At 35.2% G+C, this 23,668-nt stretch overlaps 1 protein-coding gene and 1 long non-coding RNA gene across 6 annotated transcripts in view; one reads left to right on the top strand and one right to left on the bottom strand.

Moving 5' to 3' along the window:
• The window catches only part of DLC1 (DLC1 Rho GTPase activating protein), a 221,348-nt gene that overhangs the window by 135,409 nt on the left and 62,271 nt on the right, over positions 1-23,668 (bottom strand). The window lies entirely within an intron of this gene.
• Positions 1-23,668, top strand: part of LOC146544487 (uncharacterized) — a 107,188-nt gene that overhangs the window by 67,072 nt on the left and 16,448 nt on the right. The window contains exons 5-6 of one of the 5 annotated variants that reach the window (XR_014883143.1): positions 18,309-18,381; positions 18,681-19,307. The exons of 1 other annotated variant lie outside the window; for it this stretch is intronic. This is a non-coding gene — a long non-coding RNA (uncharacterized LOC146544487). Of the gene's footprint in view, positions 1-17,265; positions 17,380-18,308; positions 19,312-23,668 lie in introns of those variants that run through there. 3 more of the 5 variants (XR_014883144.1, XR_014883142.1, XR_014883146.1) reach the window with 3 other exon arrangements.

Below are 23,668 nucleotides of genomic sequence, written 5' to 3'. Positions count from 1 at the left end.
ATGGATGTTTTCTTGGGTACTGCATAGGCAGCGTGCAAACTTTTAAGCACTTGTAAAGGATGTAGGTCACATAGAGTAATTAAAAAAAAAAGGTGAGAAAGAAAAAATTATTTTTAGTCCGTCCAAGAACTTCTCTTTCTTTCAAAAGAATTGAATTTAACGATATTTTGGTTTTTTCTTTTTTTTAAGTAGGAAACACATTGTTTATATGAAAAAACTCCACCCCTTTTTCCATTAACGAAGGGGCAAAAAAAAAAAAAACTTAGAAAAACACAACAAGGAAAGATGAGATGTTCCTTATCACTGAGAAGGAGCTTTGCCTCCTAAAAGGGCCTAAGGAGACTACATGCAGAAGTATTTTTAATCCAAGTATAACAATCTAAGTTCTAAAAAGTACCCAAAGCCCTTGAAAAACCTCTTTGGAAAACAAAACATTAATATGCACAGCTGTTTTATGGTAAAATGTTTATAACCAATTTCTCATTTTTTTGTTCCAGAAAAAAAAAATCTACTTTAATACCTAAATTCTGGTCAAACTGAGTGTAAAACTTCTTATGCTCATGTAGCCAAAAGCTTGGTTCCTTCAACTAATAAACCAGATAAATACGTATTTCATCTGCCATATAGTTTCTTCATCTGGAATTACTGCCGGTATGAACACTGCTCCAGGCTTGGTGTACATTTCTTCTCCTATTTCACTTCTTTACAATCTTTCAGCTCCTTGCTTAACTTGGTATTGTCTAGGTTAAATTTTTGTAGTGTATACCACATGAATTGACACACACAATTCCCATCTCTGTGCAGTAATGCCACTTTATTCCCAGGTACTATATGTCAAGCTAGCATCTTTGATGTCATAAAAATCCAGAAACAATCAGAAATACTCATATCTGTCAAGTTTCTCATGCTGCTGACATATTTTACACCTGGGAGCTGTTTTGTAGTTGACTTCAATGAACTCAAGGTTCCACTCACCACCTTAAGCTTCAACCATAAAGGTGACACTATTTTTTTTTCCTAATTACCAGGTACAATCTTTTTATATTCAGACAATAGTTAACAACAGCTTGTGGAGGATATATTCCCTGTGTAAATCTTATATCTTATAAATTTTTATAGGACATTCAAAAGTTGGGGTACTCAATATTGGAATTCACTTATCTAATGTAAGTTCTGAACATTACCATTTTCTATAGAATTCCCATTTTGATGGTATATTTCTAATTGATGGGGGAAGAAAAACAGTACTGTTATAGAGCAGAATTCTGCTGAAATCAGTTGGATGTTTGCCAAGTACTCCAGTAAGGAAAAGCTCAATTTGACACTGTCTGACTCAGAACCTCCCCCTTTATGCTGTGCCCATTTCCTTCTAAGAGACAAAGTACTACTGTATGTGTGTATTCTATGTGCTACCATTAAAATCCAGAAATTTCAAATCTTTTACTAATTGCTATTTTTACTACTAACACAGTCTTTTTAAGATCATTCCTTTTCCAGAAATCTCAAAATTGGTCCTCTTTCAAGATCATTTTTTTAATTTTGTTTTGAATTTTAGTTTTGTTTTCTGCAGGCATCCAGTAAAGAAATATCTCCTCAACGTTTGTGTTCCCACGCTATTTCCATAAAAATCTCTTCTAAGCTTGCGAACAGATGCGCTGCAGATCCTAAGAGCACTGAGTAGGTCCAATTCTGTGAAGTGCTGGGCATTTGCTGTATTTCTCCAGGATCATGCCCTAATAGAACAGTTTCTTTCTGAATTGTTACATCCTTCCCAAACTTTGTGTGGCATATTACAAAAAAATACAGTTATGGTTTCTAAGCTTTCAAAAGTTTCCTGCGAGAAACAGCATGCAAGAGTCCAAGTACACTCTTGGCTTTCATACCAATACCAGTCCCTCGGGGAAGAGTTTGACTTATTCCATATTTTAGTTTAAGAGAGACTCATTACAAGTATGAAACATTTTCTGCAACAACACTTTTGACTGAATCTCATGTTCACACTCTGCTCTCCTAGAACCAATATTTCACAAGCATTTAAAAATATTCCTCTCCATGAAGAACTGTGCAATGGAATCTAGAAAGCCACAATTCCTACAAAAGTAGGATTTCTTTTTTTTTTTGAAAGCAGGTAGTCTGCAGACTGGCAAAGCAGATTTCTGACAAAATAGCTGCAGTTTGAATGAAAAAAAGGATTTGGGGATATAATTACAGGAGTATGATAAAGTTTAAATTCATCCACGTTACTCCCTGGTTTTATGCAGTTTGAATTACTAAGTTGCCATGGGAAGGGTAGATTTATTTATTTAATGAATTAGTTTCTTGTGTCTTGGAAGCTAAGCAAACAGAAATAGGGCTTAGTGAAAATCAACAAACAAAATACTAACACTGTAGCAATCCTTCTATCATTAAATTGGTGCCTGTTTTTCATTGGAAAGAATACAGCTTTTTTTTTCATTGGAAACAACACAACAACCCTTGACCACCCATGCATTTCAGACTTCCTAAATGCAATGTCTGTATGCTGAACTTGAGCAAAGAATATATTGTGTTAGCAGAAAGTTACAAAAAAGTCTCTTGTGACAGAAGTTTAGAATTAAAATTATATTTTACATTTGCCTGAGTTTTGATTGGAGAATAAAAGTGATGAGTAGAGTATAGTCATTATCTTGTGGCTACTGAAACAGAAAATATTTATTAGCTGGTGCCAGGGAGAGCAAAGGAAAGAAATAAGTCAAACTACAAATAGATTAGATCAAGACTTTTCAGTCTGCCTTTTTATGTTCATTTCTTTATTAGTTTGTGCTTCTAGTCTGGTCAAAAATTGAGATCATGTGATTCACTTTTGATAGGCAAATCCTACTCCCCACCATCTGAATTTAGCATGATTTAGAAAGAGAGGGAATGAAGAAGTGGGGACTTAACAGACTAGAGACTATTAATAGAAGCTGGATGTCTTCCAACCCGTGAGACTAAATGAAATCTGCTCAACCACGCTGTATGAGATGATTCATGTGACAGCAAGGCCACTAACATCTGTGAAAAATCAGGACACTGATGCTGGCAAAAGACATACCCCTTGTCCAAATGAGGCAAAGATGAAAAGATTTTTAATCTTTCCATCTTACCTCTGTCCAAAAAAGATCATGGACCACAGCTTGGAATCAGTTTCCAAACACTAGTAACAGGAAGGTAATACTTCCTGTTTTTTAGCTTCTTATATGAACCTATATAAAATCTGTTGAAACAACAATTTCAAACTGCTGTTGAAAATCTCAGTGTTATAATCACTAATAATACAATACTGAAAATTATTTCTTGCTCCTGTTCCTATTGCAAGTTGCCTAATAAATAATAAATGTTAAAATATTAACTAACGTAGTTATATTTCATATTGTCATTTTCTTTTTAGCTTTTTTTTTAATGAAAATGTTGAAAAACCATGATTTCCACCTGAGTATTTTTCATCTTTTATGTGAATGAACCTAATATTACAGAAATTTCATACAATGAAGTAAAACTGAGCAGCTAGTCTGATTTTTGTGTTTTATAGGCAACTAACCTATCATCTACTTCAAATAAGTAATCTTTAGGAGACTAAACTATTCAGGAGAGAGTCAAGCTACAGGTCATAGGTGTTCTGGAAGTAATTTAAGTTATTAACTGAAATAACCCAGGTAGAAAAAAAAAGCATATTTTGTTGGGCACCTTGTGAGGAAGGGAAAAAATATCAGTATCTTGTTCTAGAGATTCTTCCTGAAAATTGGTTTAGCATAGGAATATACGTAAACAGGACAGGAAAAAAGCCATGCCACCACTCGTCATCTCTACTCTGCATGTTATCTCCATTTGAGATTAATGCTTCAGAAAAATGTACAGCAGGTCCTTGGTTCTCAGACTATCCATTGCCAGTCAGGGAACATCACTCTTCTGATGCTACGGGTGATCAAATTAAATATTGGGTTATATTTTATTAAATTTTATTTCTTGTTTTCTTGAAGAATTAAACCAGGAATGTTTCAGGCAACCTGTTTGAGGGCAAATTATCTTCCCATAGCCCAGTAAAGAAATGATTGTGCATGGAGACTGCTGGAGTGAGAGAGACCTCTGCAACCATGTTGCACCTTTCCAAAGACAAGCAGGAGGAATGGATTCAACCTTGTTAACTAGGCATTAAGTTAATTTGTTTTAAAGACTTAATTCAAATCAATGTCATCTAGTAAAACACATCAACAACTATCAACTATCCTTTTACTATGAAAGTTAAAGTTGTTAATGTTAACTTCAGTTGTATTCTGTTGCAAATGAATCCTCTTCTGCCTTTGCTGGCAAGACTTAAAAGCCGTCCACTCTTTGATATCTTTTCCACATTCCTATTTAGAGTTATCAAACTACTCATTACCCTTTGGGCTGATTCCTAAGTGCTTACCAGGAACTGAAGATATGATATGCTATCAAAGTATTCACTTCTAGCCAAGTCTGACACTTCAGGAGAAGTGACAAAATTAAACCCAATTCCACATGTTTGCATATTTAATTTGAATTACATGCCGATAAATGATGTTTTGCTGGAGTACTCACTGAGCATGATCCCTGAACACTGTTACAGCTCTGCTACAAGAAATTTGGTAAAAATAAACACCAATTAAACATGCGACAAATCAATGGAAAGACTTCCTTGACACTAGCAAGCACTGAATTGCATCCTACATCAACCAAGACTATACTTTCACCAGACCTCTTCTGACTTCAAACACTAAGACGCTTGATATTGCTTTGGTCAATTCAATCTCATCTTTATGAGATACTTTAGTTGCCTTCTCAGCTTTGCAATCTACAGCTCAGAGAATGCTTGAAAGAGTTGCTACCTAGGACCCAGCTGAGCACACCACCTTAAAGGTGATCCCATTGTAGCTATGCCATGTGGTATTGCCCATAGGAGGGAGGGAAGCTGTTGAGTTACCTCATGCTCAGCGGGTCTTCTGTCACCTAGTTCATAAATCAACATGATAACACAAAGCCCATGCCTTGCTGCCAGCTATAAAAAGGACTCAGAAAACAATTACCCTCCACTACTCTCCAGGTAGTAAATGTAAAATATTAGGGGTCAAGACTTCTGATTTATCCTGTAGTATTTAGTTAGAGAAGCCATATAAAAGGGAATATTGAAATTTTGCTTAAAATGTCTTCTGACACAATTCAACCTACAATAACTAATTATTCAACTCAGTACCGTTATTCTTTCTCAAAGTTACTTAAGATATTGTTACAGGGAATTAATTTGTCACTTATCCAGACTTCAAGATTAACAGCTTAATTATTACCCACTTTAATGACAAAAATCTTTTAAAATTACGTGGGCTGTAGAGCAAGGTTGCTACAAAGAAATACTCTGTTAGTCTGTCTCATTTGGATGAGTTCATACATAGGTGAAGAACAGCTCTTTAATGCAGTTGGAACAGCTTTAATGAAAAGCAGATCATGCAAAGACTTAGAAGAATCACAGACAGAACTAGCACAATTTTTCTTATGAACTGTCTTTTAGTGGAAGGACAGCTGCATGTCACATATGAGTTGAAGTCAGTTCGAGAGCATCCAGAATCTGATGGTCAGAACAGATCTACTTGATGCAATGGTAGAAATGCAAATGCTATATAAACACCAGACCTCCCAGTGATGAATGTGATGGTTGAACTGCACTGATGCTTGCAACAGTAGAAACTTCATACATGCATGGACAGACCTCATAAGACACAAACACATAAACAGCATAATTGCTAGTTTGAGGAGCTGAGCTACTAGAACTTCAGTGAAAACAAAAAGAGATCTAACAACTAGAACTGCTTCTGTGGGAACTTCAGATAACCACATGTAATTCAGTGGGAAACAGGAAAAAATTTCCCATGCATTTTATGGAACAAGTTATATACACCACGTGGGTTCAGACAGTATGGTGACTAACTGCTTGGAAGAACTGAGTTCCTTTCTTATTTTGGAGAGTGATACTGATGGTGATTGGGGGTAGAATTGGCTAATAATACTGTCAGATTACAAGACAGCAGGAAATATGAAAACAGCCAATATTTTGCAGTAAATCTTAAAGATTATCTGCTAGTACATGACAGTGATGTGAAACAGAAGTAGAACATAAGAATAACAAACAAAAAAGTACAACAATAAAAATCTAGTATTTAGGAGAGAGAAGAATCCTTACAAAGAAAGATCAAATTAGACAAAAAAAAAAAACAGACTTTTTTTTTTTTTTTAATTCCCTCAGTCTGTTTTGTATCAATAATAACTGCTTTTATTTGAATTCCTTACTTGATTCCTCATTGAAGCTTCTTTTCTACAGTGTCCCCTATATTTTCCTGGCCTAGAGTAACACTTTTGCAAAACATTTTCCTTATTTCAAAAACAACTTACTCACTGCATTTGCTGTCTGAAACTCCTTTCATCTTTATCTGTAAAGACAGTCAAGACTCATGAATTTCAGATCGTTTATTATCATCAGATTCTACATAGTGCTGTCCAAAGTATTTTCATTTCTATTCTTTCATTCCTCACTTCTGATTTATACTCTGACTGTGATTTTGGTCTTATCAATTTGTTACTTTCCAGTGTGCTTTTTTTCCTGGATGACTGTAACATGAGAACAAGCATAGGTGCAAGCATAATGCTTTCATTCTCATAAGGTAGCAGACAAGTCCTAGGCTGCAGCAGGTGATAAGAAACTCAAATGAGGCAACTGTGAACACAGAAAACAAAGGAACAACCTGCTTACCCGTGGAAGGCCTCAGGTACCTAGGAATGTCCGGAAAAATACCCTTGCCTCCACTGCCAACTCTTAAATGAGGTCTGGGAAGGGGTGGATCCTGGCTCCACCCCTTCTAGTCACTCAGGTTAATTGCATGCACCTGAGCTCCCCTGGGTTGGCCCTGCCTTCCTACCAGGTGCTCAATCACTATTTCAGGTCATGACTTAGCATTTCCACTACAATGACAAAAATGCTTACAGTACTTTGTCCATGAGCTTTTTCATGTCTCCCTCTAATTGATATAGAATCAAGTAGAATTCTGGTTTGTCAATTATTCAGTTTTCTCTGAATTGCTCTGTTTCCCTTAAAATCCTGTCCCTAGTTTGCTGTTGTTTGAAGTAAGACAATAAGAAAATGTTTTACTTGTTAATCATTCTTTAAAATAATAATGGTGATAGTGATAACTTGTTAGTATCTTTGCTTTCATTCTCATAAGGTTAGCCAGCTTACGCTTCACAAACGTATTTTTAAGTGGTGACAACAGTATTTGCATTACTAAAGCACTCAAAACCCACAGACTTGTACCACAACCTCATTGTGTAAGATCCTGTACAAACAGGGCAAAAGAACTACACATACACCAAAAAGAATGCAACTAGTCTAAAGCAAGAATCCTTATGCAGACTGATGTGGAAGTATGAGGGTTTTGAGTAGTCTGAAAACACTCTGGTCTTGACTAATTTCAAACTTCTTCAGAAACCCTAGCAAAAGAGTACACTAAAGAGAGCACTGGACTAGTCAAGATAGCTTTGTTATGTATGTGGGAAGAGTCCTTAGGAGGAAAAAATTTGAAGGGATCCAGTCTCCTGTCCAAGTTTACCTGAAATTGTGAATTTTATCCTATAAGTATTTTTCTGAAGCACTTAAAATCACAGAATCACAGAATTGGCCAGGGTTGGAAGGGATCTCAAGGATCACGAAGCTCCAACCCCCCTGCCACATGCAGGGCCACCAATCTCCCCATTTAATACTAGATCTGGCTGCCTAGGGCCCCATCCAATCTGCCCTTGAACGCCTCTAGGGATGGGGCATCCACCACCTCTCTGGACAACCTGTTCCAGCACCTCACCTCTCTCATAATCCTAAATATCTATGGAATTTAGAATATTTATAATCTAGAATATTTTTCAAGAAAAAACTATTACCATAGTTTTCCAAAGAAAGATTTTTTTAAAAAATCTAAAAATTACTACAGTGACCACATTATTTTCTTTGTGAACAATTTTCCCATTTGCCACGAAGCATGAGCTGTCTTCATCCTTTCCATTCCTTCTACTTCCAGTTTCCTGTCCAAGAAGACCATCCAGTTCCAAAAGTTCCCAAATGCTCACCACCTGTGGCACACACCTGCTCCAGAGGCCAATATGCTCATATGACTCCTGTCCCCTTTGCCTCCCTCATAGCTAAGAGGATTATGAGAAACAGTGATAATTGGAATTTTGAAGACTGTTCAAGAATTCACAAAACACGTTAATGTATTTCATGTGCTGCAAGGGCTATACTCAAATGCCTCTATAGTGTGTAAGGATAAGATAATTCTAAATCTCTGTCATTGCCATAAACTGACATATCAGAATTTGTGAGCTGCCCAGATCTATGACACAATCCATAAATTATGCATTAAAGATTTTATTACACCATGAATAGCATCACCTCTAAATTAATGTTCCTTAATATCTATTACTCTATGAGTCATGGATCACGTGACTGAAGCATGTTTATGTCAGTGCATTCTTACATTTTGAATTTGTTGCCAGATTAGGGTTTGAAATGCTATTTATTTCCCCACACCAACCTTTCTCACTACAACTTTACAGCAGTTTAGCGTACTCATAGCAACTAGGTCATTAAAGATAATACTAATGGTCAAAGGAGACTTCACAAGAAAAAGGAATTTCTTGAAAACTTTATCATAGTGACAACAGCAACAACAAAAATTATTTAAAATTTAAACCACAAAAACAATTGCTTACACTTATATCAAATAATGACATAACACAGCACTGAAAGTGTAAAAGGGGTGCTAACTTGAAGGAGTCTTCTTCATATACTGTGATAAACTCCACCTTCTTCATTTACAAGGCATTAAGGAAGTCTGGAATTAGCAAACAAAGGCATTACACAAGTATGGCAGCCAAAAGAGCATGCTGATGGGCAGGCACCCCTGAAACACTGCTCTGGAATCCTTGCTTCCCTGCTCACACTGCTGTTGGCAGGCTGAGAGTAGCAGGGGAGATCTGATCAGACTCACGTTCTTCAGGGGCCTGTAGCAGAACCACTGATGACCCCAAGTGATTAGAGGTCAGCAAACTTCAGCCTGAAGCAACCATGCTCTGAACTTTGGCACATTCTGAGTTGACTCCTGCTGGTTTGTTGCCTTTGGCTCTTATCTTGTAGTTTAGCAAGGATTGTGAAATTCTGAATAAAGTTACAAGACAGATTGGTTCTGTCTCTATGACTCAAGGTCTCCCTCTTCAAATGTCCTCAGTCTTCAAAATTCCTTTGGCAAATCATCTCATCTATCAGCTAACATTTTCCAATAGGTGTGTCAAGGGTCCAACGACAAAAAAATTCTATAAATGTTAAAGGCTGTACAGAAACATGATCAGAGATTCTTTAAGGTAGCACTTGGACAAAACTACCTGCATTCTAACAGTCTGTGCAAGTATACACTTTAACCTGTAACTGAGCAAACTCTGCTTTGAATTTAGTACTATGTGATGCTTTCAGATGAGAAGAAGGGAAGAAATATTTCAGAAAAGTGCATCTTTGGAATATAGGAATAAACAGAAGAGAGGAACTTTTTGTAAAAGTTAGTAAGACTTATACGTCTAACTTCACTGACTCCCAAATATCCAGGTTGCCCATGAAATAGGGCTTTATGTTACTTAGACTTCTGAAAACTTTATGTAAATTTTACTTTTGAGGCCGAAATTAGAACTTTGACAGGAGTCATAATCTCTTCGCCCTTGAAAGTACAATTGAAGAATATATTAACTCATTGGACTCCATTTTTTTTTTCTTGTCAGTTTTTTTCTGTCACTGAGATGGTCTCAGAGTGCTGTAAAGCAATACTTAATGAAATAAAAAGATCTTCAGTCGTAAAGTGGCAGGTGGACACGGGAAGATATGTTAATAATAATTAAAGTATTTCAACATCCATTCTCCCCTGCCTCTCTTCCTACCCCTTTTCTGAGTTCTCAGAATCAAGTAAGAAAATGATTACAGAAATTTCATTCTTTTGCCTTCTTGCTTCCTTAGTTGAAGCAGTTACTGGAGAACTTCTTATTCTAGAAAGGAGCTTTGAACTGCTCTCAGGCTAAGGTTTTCAGCATCTACAGTCTGATTATGGATACATACACAAGACATAATCAAGGCATTTTCAAATGTAATTCAAGAACAGAAAACCACAGTTCAGCTACAGAGGTAGCAGAAGCAGAGACAGCAAAAGTTTCCCTTCCTGAAAATCAGCATAGTCTCTGGGGTCACATAAGATGCAATTTTCAGCATTCAATGGCACGTAGGTCTCTCATTTTTGTTCAGCTCAGCAGATGTCTGCTTGTACCTTTGGCCATCTAAATGCTTTTAAAAATATCTGTACTTTAGGTAATTTTCAGAAATTGTAAAATAATGGCTCAATTAAGAAAAAAATTCTGAATAATTCAGGACCTCCTGAATGTCTTCTTCAGCATGAAGGAAGAAGGATGGCTTCTTGGTAACCAGAATTTCTGATTTTTAAAAATATTTCTTCCCTCTTTTTTTTTTTTTTTTTTTTTTTTTTCCTTTAAACATGCAGTCTAACAGATCACATGCTCCGATTTTTCTTTCTTAAAATTTCTGTAATTCTAAAAGACTATTTGCAGGATATTCTAAACAATATGAGATACTGTTTTTTCTCCTAAGAATAGAGAAGTCTCAAAACACTCTGAAATCCCTACGCATGTTGAAACATCACTCAGTGTTGGCAACTGCAAACTGGATCTTTCTTGAACAAGTACAGTGTTGGCAAAGTAGCAAAACAAGAATGAGAAAGAAAAATTGCATGTGACTGTGTAGCAAAGTTTCACAAACAGCCAGCAGAGTTCAGTTTTAACAACTTGTAAGCTGGAATTGGCTGTATTACTCTGTCACATTTTTGGTATCTGCTTTATTCCTATCACACTATTAATTTGCCCTGAAGATAATGAATTCCTGATTTTTTGTTCATTCTACACATTAACCATGCAAGTCTGTGAAAATTCATTGCTCCTGTTCAGATGAAAGCCTTATATTTAATTTTATTTTTCTAGACAAATCTGTGTCATTTCCAAAAAATACTGAATTTTAAATATTGTTAGCTTCAGGTTTTCAAGATGTATCTTTGCCAATCATTTGAGTTTCTTTGAAACTCAGACATTTTAAAGAAGCAGCCAATTAATCTCACATTTATCTAATTTTGTGTCTACTCATCAATATTCATAAGGTGTCTTGAACACTCCTAAGAACATCCAATTACAATATAGAATATTGTTTGAGAGCTAAAGCTTTATAAAGACAGTGCTAGCATTCTGCACTCTGGGTTTCTGGGAGATTGTCATCTACTCTTCCCCTCCTCTCCTTTCTCTTAAATGGAATCCTCCTTTCAGTCTCAATGGCTTGAAAATCCTCATTGGCTGCTTCTCATGTGCAGTTTTTGTTCACCTAACAAATACTACAGAGCAATAAGCTTAGTCCAGTGCTAAATATTGTCTACTCAGAGCAGGAACTTCAGAATGACTCTGGGAGACTGGAGAATCTCTTCTCTTTCACTTTTGAGCAGCATCTGACATTCTGTATTGTAATACAATATATTATATACATTAATCTGTATGTAATGCATGCAATTTTATTTAATTTAATCATATTATTTCAGTACTTAACGCAAGGTAGCATACAGAAGATTCCTATGCATATGTTGGTTGTGTTTTATTTTTCTTTTAAAATGATAATAATAGCAAAACCATTCTTAGTAAATGAAGGCAAGTAGAATAAAAGTTCAGAGTGTAAGCTATACTTCAGGTGAAAAAAAAAAACTCCAAAACTTTGCTAATCTCAATATTAGAACACGGAAAGTTTTAAAGCATGGTAGTAAATCTACGAGAAAAAAAAAAAAGAAAAAAGTGGCAACAGACTGGAATGTATGGTTTCTATATACAGAAAGCGCAACAAAATCGAAGCCCGTGCCATTCAATTAACAATTTACAACACCTTCCTTGTATAGTGCACTGTAGAAAATGGCAGGCTGTTTCATTTCTGTATTTCCAGACGCATGTCATTTCCAACCCCATATTTAATAGTGTGTAACTGCCTGAAGGGGAGAGATCAGAATGTGTGGCATGTCTCACTGAGAGGAATTTTGTGCATTAAAAAACCCCAAACCAAACTCTTTCAACTATTAAACAGAAACGCTAACCAACCCTGGCTTTGAAGGAAAAAAAGAAAAAAAAAAAGAGAGAGAGAGAGAGAGAGAAGAAAGAAAAAGAGACAGAAAGCACAAAGCAAGACATAGAAGAGGGAGAGACAGAAAGAGACAAAGAGAGCATAGGAGTAAGTGAATTCCTTATGAGAAAGGCGTATGTAAAGGACAAAAAGAAATGGTTTTCCATGATGTCACTCACAGCATTTCTGTGTCTGGAGAAGTGCTTGAAAAGGCAGACATGGATTTCTTCCATTCCAGTAATGCAAACTATTCCTGCCACGTTTTCAAACCATGTTCCAGGAGTAAAGAATACTGTGTGTGCAGCATGAAAGAAGATAAACTAGATATTTATTCACTACCACCAACCAGATTTGAGCAAGCTGACAGCCTATGCCCTACCATTTCCTCTTTACCTTTTAAAACCCATTTTTTCCAATTTCCTCCTACTTCATAATTTTCTCCTCCCCTTACTTTTTTCTCCTACATTTCTCACCCCCTTCAAGAAGTCAATGCAAAGATCTTTTCCTACTTCTTCACTAGCATGCTTCTACTTTCCTTCGATCTCCCTCTCCTGAGAGATCAAACTGTTGTCGCTACTGTTTCAGCACAAATTCTGCGTCTTTGTCCCCTCATTCTGTGCTCCTTTGCTTGTCTTGGATCCGAGCCTGAAATTCTTTCTTAGATAAAACTCACAGGAAATTCTCACCAAAAGGCTTATTTACATATGACATTGTTTCTTTCCCCTTTCGTACTGTTTTTCTTTCTTGGGATTTTGCGTATTCCTTCTTTGGCTCAATGCATATTATTTCAGAAATTACAAATCCAAAAAAAAAAAAAAAAAAAAAAAATCCAAATCCAAAACAAATCCAAAACAACACTAAACTGATAGTGCACTTAAATAGCCAGAGCTGCAAGTGGAGAAACAGACTCATGGGGGCTGAATTCAGTCTTAACAAGACTTTATCACTGATTTACGTTGCCATAAAAGTCACAGGTCTTTGGTACATATCCTGGAAAACATCAAATATCTATATTTGCTATAAATGCAGACAACTTTTCCACCTTGTTCAAGTCATAGGCAACCATGTTACCCATAGGAAGAGAAATAATTCGAAAGGTTAGAGGGAAAGGCAAAACTGTATCTGCACAACCGTGCCAGTCATGTTGCTGGGACTGCTGAAAGAGCTACAAACCATGGAGAAAGCATAATGTACTGGAGGGCAGTATGCATGATTTGGTGTTAATAACTCTACAGACTTTAAAACAAAACACAGCTCCACAATAAAAGAAGGATGGGCAAGTCAAAGAGAAAAAAAAAAGAGAAGAAAAAAGAAAAGGATATTAAAAAAAAAAACAAAACAGAAACACAAAAAGTATGAAAAGATTGAACAAAAAAGAAACCAAAGGTGAAAAAAATATATATAAAAAAGTAACAAAAAAGGAGAAAGGGAAAAAAAAAAAAAAACACTGAAAGAAAGACCACTTCAAAGATTCATAGCTAAGCTAAAGCAAAGCATCATTTTAAAAGTCATGCTGTTCCTTCCTGTTTTTATATGCACAGTTCTACCAAAGGCATTCAATTCTCATAACATCCCAACATGGGTCATATCTCATCAACCACTGAACTTTTGCATATGTATACAAAGAGATTAGTTGAAAACAGTTTTACATTAAGTAACACCACTGTATAATAAATAGAGCGCTCCCAATCGTCCTGTGTGACTTACTGTAGGGAAACTGCTTTAATGGCAGGGTGATTTCTAGAGACCCCTTCCAACTCCTCCAGTTGTATGATTCTGCAAAATGGTAAGGGTCTTGCAGCTCTCAGTCCACAGGATGATTTTCAGTTTGTGCTATTTAGTTCAACTTTTGCAGATCCATGACACTTATTCCTTGCAAGATATAATAAGCACACACAGTTAATCCTAGCTACAGGTCTTATGCTGCACTGTTGGAATGAATAAAATTGCAGCCTTTATCACCTATTGGTCTTCCACTAGCAAAAATTACAAGTTCTTTCACAGCTTTGAGGTTCTTTAGTCTTCATTCCCAGAAAATCTGAAACCCAACTTTCTGCATCAAGTCTTCAAGTAGCTCTCTCCCTTTCCATTGCATTGTACTGTCTAGGAATTAGGACCTACTCACAACTTCTGGAACCCTCCCTTCTTTTCTGGACATTTTGAAATATATTGTTACTACTGGACAGGATGGAAACAGTCGTCAGTCCATGAATATTTCTATTTTAATATTATGCTTTTGAGGAGAACATATTCTGCTCAATTGATTGACATTATTAAAAATCCTTATGCTCCTACTCCACATGTGGTAAGATTTTTCTTCCAACCTGGTCTCCAGTTATTTCCTTTCAGTGACAGCATTCTAAAAATGGTGAGATATATAAATGCAGTAACTCATTCAACACATCTTTTGTTTTATCAGGAGATTTCAGATTCCATCTTTTTAGCAGTTTCCCAAGTTTAATATTTGTTACTTGTTCTGAAATCACAAATAAAGCAGAGACAGCATGTTTCACTAGGACAAGTTATACTGAGATAAAGAGCTAGACAAGAGAAATAGCTTCCACATAAGAGAAACAGCTCATGTAACACCTTTCACCCATAGTATGCTTATGGTTGTACTAGATCAGTATAGATAAGATTTTTCAACCTGATACTTGCAGTAGATTACAGAACGTGTATAAGGATGGCATTCCCAATGGCAGCTGAAGGGATGTATATTGTACAAATGCTAGGCCATGGGTGTCCAACCAGTTGGCTTGTGGGGACCACACTGAGCAAACAGAAACTGTCTGGAGCTGCATATAAAATATTTAATAATTTTTTTTATACTTACATTATGTTTTATTAAAACATAAACAGAGAACAACTTAAAACATAAAACTAGTGGGATGCTTGACTTTGTTTTTCTGAAAGTAATGTATCAGATAGATCTGATGGAAGTGGCTGCAGCTCTCAGTGAGCTCTCAAAGCGTTCACCGGCATTTTGATGAAGCATTACTCTTCCTGTGCTTCATCCTGGACAATAAGTGTTCATAAATGTACACATTGTCAAAAAGCAATGACATGAATGAGGCATGACTGTGAAATGTGGGGCATATTTCTCTGATATGAGAAGCCTTATAAAAGTTTAGTAAAGAAATTTGACCAAAATTCTCTTTGTGTTGAACGTCTGATTGCAACCCTATATATTACATTTGAAAATTCAAAGGTAATGTATTTATCTGTTGAAAATAGAGATGCAAATATACCATAAAACTGATTTATTTATTTTTTTTTAGAAATCTTGAAACCTACTCTCAAATCCCTTTATCAAAGTGGAAAGCATGGCTGCATATTTTTCACTGTTCACAGAACTGTGTTCAGCCACTGTATCAAAATGCATGCAATAGCTTGCTTTAAGTGTAGCTGCCATAATTTAAGTTTCATTTTAAATGCTGTTATTGTCTGAAACATAGCACAGATGAGTCGATTTTCACATTGAAGATGCATGCTTAATTCATTTAAGTGAGCATTTTTATGTCTTTATGTCTTTATGAGACATTTTTAGTCTTCATGTTCTGGCACAAATTTTCTTTTGGAGTCCATAAAGAATTTGATTTCACTTTACATAGTCTATTTAGCATTTTATTCCAACTTAGCAACCTTTCTTCAGAAAGTAAATGACAACTCCTTCATCAGCATCCATACTTTCAAGGTACTCCTAGAACTGCATATGATTCCATCCCCTAAATTTCGTGAAATTCTCTGATTGCAAATCTGATGATGATTTGCATGACATAATCAATTTTTAAAACTTTCACACATGGATCTTCTTGATGTCCAATGCAGTGATATTTAATCAAATGTGAGTTGTGATTTTTTTTTTTTTTTTGGTTTCTCTATTTTGTCTTTACAAAGCATTCCTTGATACTCGTTAAATTTGGCAGCAAGTTTTTGCACATAATGTCTTCTCAAATCGTAATCTTTGAAAACTGACATGATTTCCTTGCAAATTAAGTATAGAGCTATATTATTTGTCAGCACAGCACTGTGCCCTTCCAGTGTCTTGAGGCCAGGTTGTTATGCTTGGTGTGGCAGTAGAGAACAGAGACCGCAGAGCAAGCTGTACCGGGTTGCGGGCTGGGTGTGCCTGTGCTAGGCTGTGCAGAAGGGGCCAGTAACCTGTGGGTCCTGAGTCAAATGTACCTCCCATGATTTCATTCTATGAATGACACAAAGACTGTGAAGGAAACAGGCAGAAGCTTCTATCTGTTGCTGAACATATTTTGATGGGTTATAAATGCTTCCATAAAGGTATCCAAGCACTTTTTGAGACCAATTAACTTTTACCTTTGAAAATATCAGCAAGTTCCATAAAAACAACTTTAAATCTTTAAAGAAGATTTGCCCATTGTTTTATGAAGTGCTAAGTAGTTGCACTGTACTTTAACTCACCTACAGCAAAACTCATGCAATACCATTCAAATGTATAAACTATAGCAATTGAAACAAATTAAACTGTGTTTAATTCCTTGAAGTGCATTTTTATTTTTGTGTGTGAAGGGAATCATAGAATGGCTTGGGTTGGAAGGAATCTCAAAGATCATCTAGTTCCAATGCCTCTGTCACCTACAAAGTTGCAAACCACTAAATCAAGCACTAGATGACGTTGGCCAGAGCCCCATACAATCTAGAACTTTTTCTTGTCATCAGCCAAAGTTATAATTACTAGTTTTTACATGGTACAAATAATTTTACTGTTTTTTTCCACTCACAAGCTTCTGACAGTGATTCTGAATAATTTCCCATATTTTCTCATGTATGCAGCAGTAATTTTGAGCTGAATTATGAGACTTACATTCTTTAATGGAGAGATGCACTGCATGAATGACATGCTGACAGATAATTTATGCTTGCTTTTTTTTTTAAATGCTACTAAATATCATAAAAGATTTTCTTAGCTAATTTTGAAGAGTTAAAATTTCTGACATACTGACATACAACTAAACATACTCCAGGAACTTCAAGAATTAAAACTTGGCAAGGATTCAACTCAGATCTCACTGGAAGAGCACAGAACAGAGACTCATATTAAAACTTCTCAAGGTACAAAACTGAAGAACAAATGGGAACATTACACAGTGTCTGACATTCACAACACAATGCCATGAAAAGTAAAGCCCAGCAAGTTCTCAAAAGTTCAAACTCAACCAATTCTACAGTAAATTCATATAAGTTAAAAAAAGATATTAATATCCTGACATTCTATTAAACCTAAATTTCTGAATGGTTAGAGAACGTGGGACTACTCCTACTGATTTCATGTAAAAGATGCACTTTTGAAGAATGACATTTTAACATTTTTAGATAAGCTTAACAAGATATTTTTTCTTTCAATTGTAAACCTATGAAGTTTACACAAAATGTACTTTTACTCGCTTCCTTCACAGATTTATGTCTAATAAAGCAGACTGAATGTTTGCTAGTCTGGAAAATCAGCTCATAACAGATAAAACAATATTCAACATAGTGTCAGTGCAAGTCTAAAATCTGTTCTTTAGTATGTTGTGAAATTCCCTTTGTCTCTTTATCTATGGGAGTTTCAGCTCTTCTGAAAATGACCACATATTTCTGGATTAATTATCCACACTGACAATATTCACCCACTGATTGCAGCACCATGTTTAAGCCAGCTCCTAGACCTAATTGTGATAAATAGCTTTAAGAAGAAATAACTCACTGATTTATAATGTTCACCTGTAAGGTGCTAGCAAATTAGAGAGCGTGTGCATGTTCACAAACCACCAGAGGAAGAGATAGGATATGGCACTATCTCGTGACTTCATGAGAGGCCTCTATTTGATTGAAAGGCTTGTAAATAACTAAACAAGATGATTTGTGAATAATGGGTAGACCAACTCTTTTTCCTCAATGATAATCACTTTCAAATTGATATCTGCATATTTCTTCCCTTTCACAATATAAACAACAGTTTAGGAAAAGCATATTAATCAGCAGGTGACATAAATGTTCATTTACACTTTTTTTTTTTTTTACTCAGAACATCTGGCAATCCAAGTCTCACTGTGCTACTTCTATATATCAACTGAGATACAGACAACAACTAATTAAAGGTGATTTATACACACTAATCATTCTGTTAAGTATTTTATAGAACAGACATTACCCTAAAATCAGACAGTAATCTGTCAAGTGAATCTTCATTGGTACCAGCTTTTAAATAAATAAATTTGAATTGTTATTCAGAATATAAACATATAGCCACAAATGCTTTTTGCAATAATTATCTTAAATATTTAATTTTGCATTCAAAATGTATATTCCTCATTAAAAAGAGTTGTGAATTATCAAAAAGTGATATTAAATTGTCACATTATTTTCTAATTCTCATTTTTTTCTAAATTCTCTGTAGCTAACATTTACCTGTTCCTGTAATGAGCCTCAGCTGTTTCCTACACACTCCTGGGAAGCATAGCAGGAAATCGGATGCAGAGTGTTAAGCTGAGGAAGTGTTTTTTTTGTTGTTGTTTTTTTCCCCAATATAATTACTAGTTTTGAAAAAATACTGAAATAAAAAAGGAATTTTCTGAGTAATTTATTCTTTATTACTTGTATATTTTTCCAAGACATCTCTATTCATCAGGTAAACAGAGACTGCCCTTTGCCGCACTAGTTTCAAAGTAATTTAGAGCATCAATCTGAACCCTTGTATTTCACATTCCAGCTCTAATGATATTCCTGTATTCCAGACACACCCTTTCCTGAAATTCAACATATCTTTATTTTTATGCAGAAATCTGACACATTTTTGGGTCATGGTACTTGGCAGTACTGAAGTCATCTTACAGGAACATTATGGAAGTCAAATAATTGAAGCACAGAACTGACTCTCAAATTATGTAAGATAGGATACCAGTAATGCTTTTGGGGATAAGGCATTCATTTGGAACTGAAGGACATATAACTGACATTTATATCATGAGCCTGAATGCAAACTCAAGCTGTGCTGTGTTAAATATCTGCGTAACAATACTATTAATCAATGGGGCATGAGTTAATGTTTTGAAAATAGTTACAGAAGACATGACGTAAACTTCCCTGGGCAGGGGGAAGAGTGACATAGGACAGTACACAGCATCTAAAAGGAGTATTCTTTGTCCTTGTGTTAGTTTGTTCTGATCAGTAAACATTTTAATTCTGTATCAGTAAACAGCCTTAATTCTGCAAAAATGTATTCATACATACATTTGTATGTCATTTCTGATATACACTGTTTTGTTGATTTAAACAAGATTAATCCTCTGAGAAAACACACAACTGATTGTAGAATGAGATTTAAAGACACAAACTGAGTCTGAAATTTTAAATTGTATGACTTTGGGTGATTCACATGACTGAAGTTCAAATTATTTGCTCTTAGAGAACCTGGAAAGATTTTCTCTTCATCTGCTTATGGATCGTCTAAGAACATACATGAATTCCTGCTTTAAATCTTGAATACTGAAGTTTAAGCTACATAGATATTGGTCCTGAGAGCAACACAGTAAAATTCATTCCATTACAGATTTCAGTTTCCATTTGTCAAACTTAGGCGCAGCAGAACTGATAAACACAATGCTGATGTGCAGAAACATATTTGGTTCCAAGCATCAGTAAGCCAGGCTTGCACTGAAGAAATAGGAGTGCAAAACATGAGTCACCCTTCATTTCTGAAGGGCTTGGGAATTCTCTTTCACAGACCCAAATGCAAATAGTATGTCAGAGAATCCAGAGTGCAGTTTCTACATTCCCTACCAAAACAACATTTCCATACATGACCAGAAATAATAATACTCTCATTTTTCTTTGCTCATGTAAAAGAGATGTATGTTGTGATCGCAGATCTGAGAAGCTCTTGTATTCAGCCTCTTTGCCCATTACATTACAGACTGACATAACCATGATGCATTGACTGTAAAACATTTAGACATGATATCTTCCTGTGAAAACATACCCTTGCTCATGCTCTTATTCTGAGCTACTTCAATATTGAAAGCTTCAAGGATTATCAGTTTTTACCTGAGTATAAATTTTTCTTCTAGAAAAGTAAGTTTCCTTTTCTCAAACATGAGGTTTGAATAAAGTGAGAAAAATGAAAAACATTCAGGATTTTGCAAAACAAATAGAGACTATTTTCTGGGAAGGCTGTGCAATGTTTAGTACTTTTTCCTCACAGTTGGGTGTGCTTTAAGCAATAAGCAACATGCCAAAGAATCATAGCACTCTAGCATAATAGGTTTAATGCTCCCAAACCCACATGCCTCCTACGGTGAGACACATGCAGATATGATATTACATTGTGTCAGTTATTATGCAGCAGGCTTAAAACAGGACATGATTTTTATGGATACCAGCACTTAATGTACATATAAATGGCTGCATGTGTGAATATAAAATGAAGAACTCCTAATGTGAAACTTAGAATTCATCTAAAAATCTCCAACATCTTATGCCCATTAAAGTATGATGTTTTCTTCTTTAATTGTAAATTCAATTCTAATTAGAACAGAGTGGAATTTAAAAAATATATATATTTCTAGAAGTATCTCTTCACACTATAACATCCATTAAAATTTCCCTCCCACGGAAAAGCATCCACCTTCAGTTTATTATGTAAGTAAGTTTATATATAAGTAGTTCAATTACTTCTGTACAAGATGAAAAGCTTATGAAACACGACACGGTCGACACTCTCAGTCGTGCACTATTCTATTCAGTCTGATTGCCTGTAACGAGGTTAGTGTCTTATGTCCCCCTTGAAGTGCATTTACAAGACGTAGGCAGCAGATGGCAGCACACAGTGGAAAAAAATTAAGAGTTAAGAAAAATACAATTAACAAAGTTACTGCTCTAGTCATAAACTTTTCCTTCCGTTTATAGGAAAACAAACAAACAAACAAAAAAAAAAACCAAAAAAACCCCAAACAGTTATTGTATGTAATCAGACACTGTTGAAAACAGTGTCAGCAACACTCCAGAAAGAAGGAAGAATAAAAATAGTTTCTACAAACAGGTTGCAAGGAAAGACAAATGCAAACACTCATCCTGATATCATGGGAAGAACTCAGAAGCAATAAAGCTTAGCAACTCACAAGATGGGTATTTAGTTAAGATTCTCAATGTTGTGTTGGGACTGAACTTGGAAACAAAAGCAAACAGCCTAATATATATCTGGGTCATTCTGTAACTACATAAAAAAAAAAAAAACACCAAATGTTTCACTGCAGTAACAAATTCTCATACACTTTGATCACTCAGGAATCACAGCTGAGGAATGGTGAGAGAAACTGTCCCTGACCAGTGCAACACGAGAGAGGATATCATAACTGGAATCAGTATTTTTGGTTTAAATTCTGGATGCATCTAAATCTCATTGCAAAAAGTGTTAACACAGCTTTTAAGAGCTGTAGTTTTTAGAAAGCTTCATGGAAAACAAAAACAAAAACAACACACCTCTGCCATTCACAATTTACTTCTTTCATTAGAAAAAGTAAAATACGTTTGGGGTCAACATTGGAAATTCTACAGATATGGAATACAGACAATGGGGATCAACCTGGAGTCAAAGAAAAACGTTTTGTGAGAAATGAAAGCTGGCAAGCAATATTAACTTCATAGGATCAAATCCTGAAACATTTTCTTAATCTATTCATGAAAATTCACAATTTTTAAAGGAATAATATTTTAACTAATGTCTCAGAGTATGAATTTCTTTCCCAAACATCTACAAGAGTGAATTCTAGTTTTGTCTTAAGGACTAAAAGAACATAAGAAGCACCATAGTTAAAAGTTCAGTATACAAAAAACAAATGTATGATTCAGAGGGACCAAAATCTATCACCTTTCTTGCAGCATGACCCACTGTGAAAAGATTCCATGCATGAGTTCGCTGAAATATTCTAGATGTTGTTACTTAACTATACGTCACTGTAAAAAATAAATAAATAAATAAAGCATGGAAGATGTACACATTTGAAGCAGTGGCTTCCCTAATAATTCCTCTTTAAGAATATATAATTCTGAAATCAAGGTTTCCTAGTACTTAACATCAATTTTAGCTTAATTTCATAAGCTGTAAAGCAATGCAGTAAATTAGCAAGGAACTTCAACTCTATTTTTTAAAGTTATAAAAGTATAAAATATTATTCACAGAATGAAAGGTCTTTCCCTAAATGTCTGACATTTTAAAATATAATAAAAATCAAAAGCATATGCGAAAGGCAAAATTATTTAAATACATATAAATGATTCAGTTTGCAATACTGTCACCTAAATAACAGAAGCTTCCTTCTCAGTCCAGTAATAACACTTGTGAGAGTGGGTTTACAAGCTCATCCAAGCTTCCAATGAAATCAGTAAGTGCAACTCCCATTCTAGAGCTGAAGCCAGACCGGGTCATTTTGTACTTGTGGGTAAAACTGGTCCCTAAAATAATTTTGAACGCATTTTAAGTGAGCCATTACAGCTAATTTGAAAAACCATCTCCTACTAGTTATTCTGGGAATAATAGATTTCTGATTACCATTGCATGATGTGATTAAGGCTAGGTTGAAAAACACTAAGTAAGAGAGATAGGACAGCTAAGAAAAGCAGCAGGAAATAATCACAGCTGTTTGTTTTTTTTTTTTTTTTTGTTCTTGTTGTTGTTTCCCCTCCCCCCCCTTGAACAGAAGAACAAATAGACTTTGAAGAGCAGATGTTCAAGGACAAAAAATTGACTTCTAGGCTTTTGTTGCTATTGACCTTTGTTTTATATTTAGGAAACAAAAAGAGACAACTACGATTGACTCAAGCTTAACCTAACTGCTTAACTTTTAAATACACAATGGAAAATGCTATTGCAATTAATCTCTTGTAATTAAAATATTTAAGTTTCCTAGCTACATATTTTTTTCATAATAATCAAGATAGATTTCAAATTCAATTATTTCCAGTCTTAATTGCTGAACAATGTTATTAAGTATCCAGATGTGTGGCATTAATTACAGAAGGCAATAACATATTTGCATTCCCTGCTCTCCAAATCTAGACAAGACACTCAGTGTTTTTCAGTATTTCTCATGACCACTCTGGCAAAAGCAAGTTGACATGCTATATATATATATATATATATATATATATAGAGTAAATCACCTTAAAAAAAAAAAAAAAATATATATATATATATATATATATATATATATATGCTTCCTGAATCTAAAGTCAATATTCAAAACTCATTGTTTATTTTGGAGTCTGATAGAAAACCCAGAACATAGCGATGCGCTAATTACAGAAACATTAACATTATTTACTGTGTAAATGTAAGTAACATAAAGATGGCAGTAATGTTTCTTAATGTCCTAAATTACGTGGCTATGT

Source organism: Meleagris gallopavo, chromosome 4 (assembly GCF_905368555.1).
Source record: "Meleagris gallopavo chromosome 4, MGAL_WU_HG_1.1, whole genome shotgun sequence".
NCBI lineage: Eukaryota > Metazoa > Chordata > Aves > Galliformes > Phasianidae > Meleagris > Meleagris gallopavo.
Note: the sequence above shows the minus strand (reverse complement) of the source record. Positions and strands in the feature narration are given on the sequence as shown.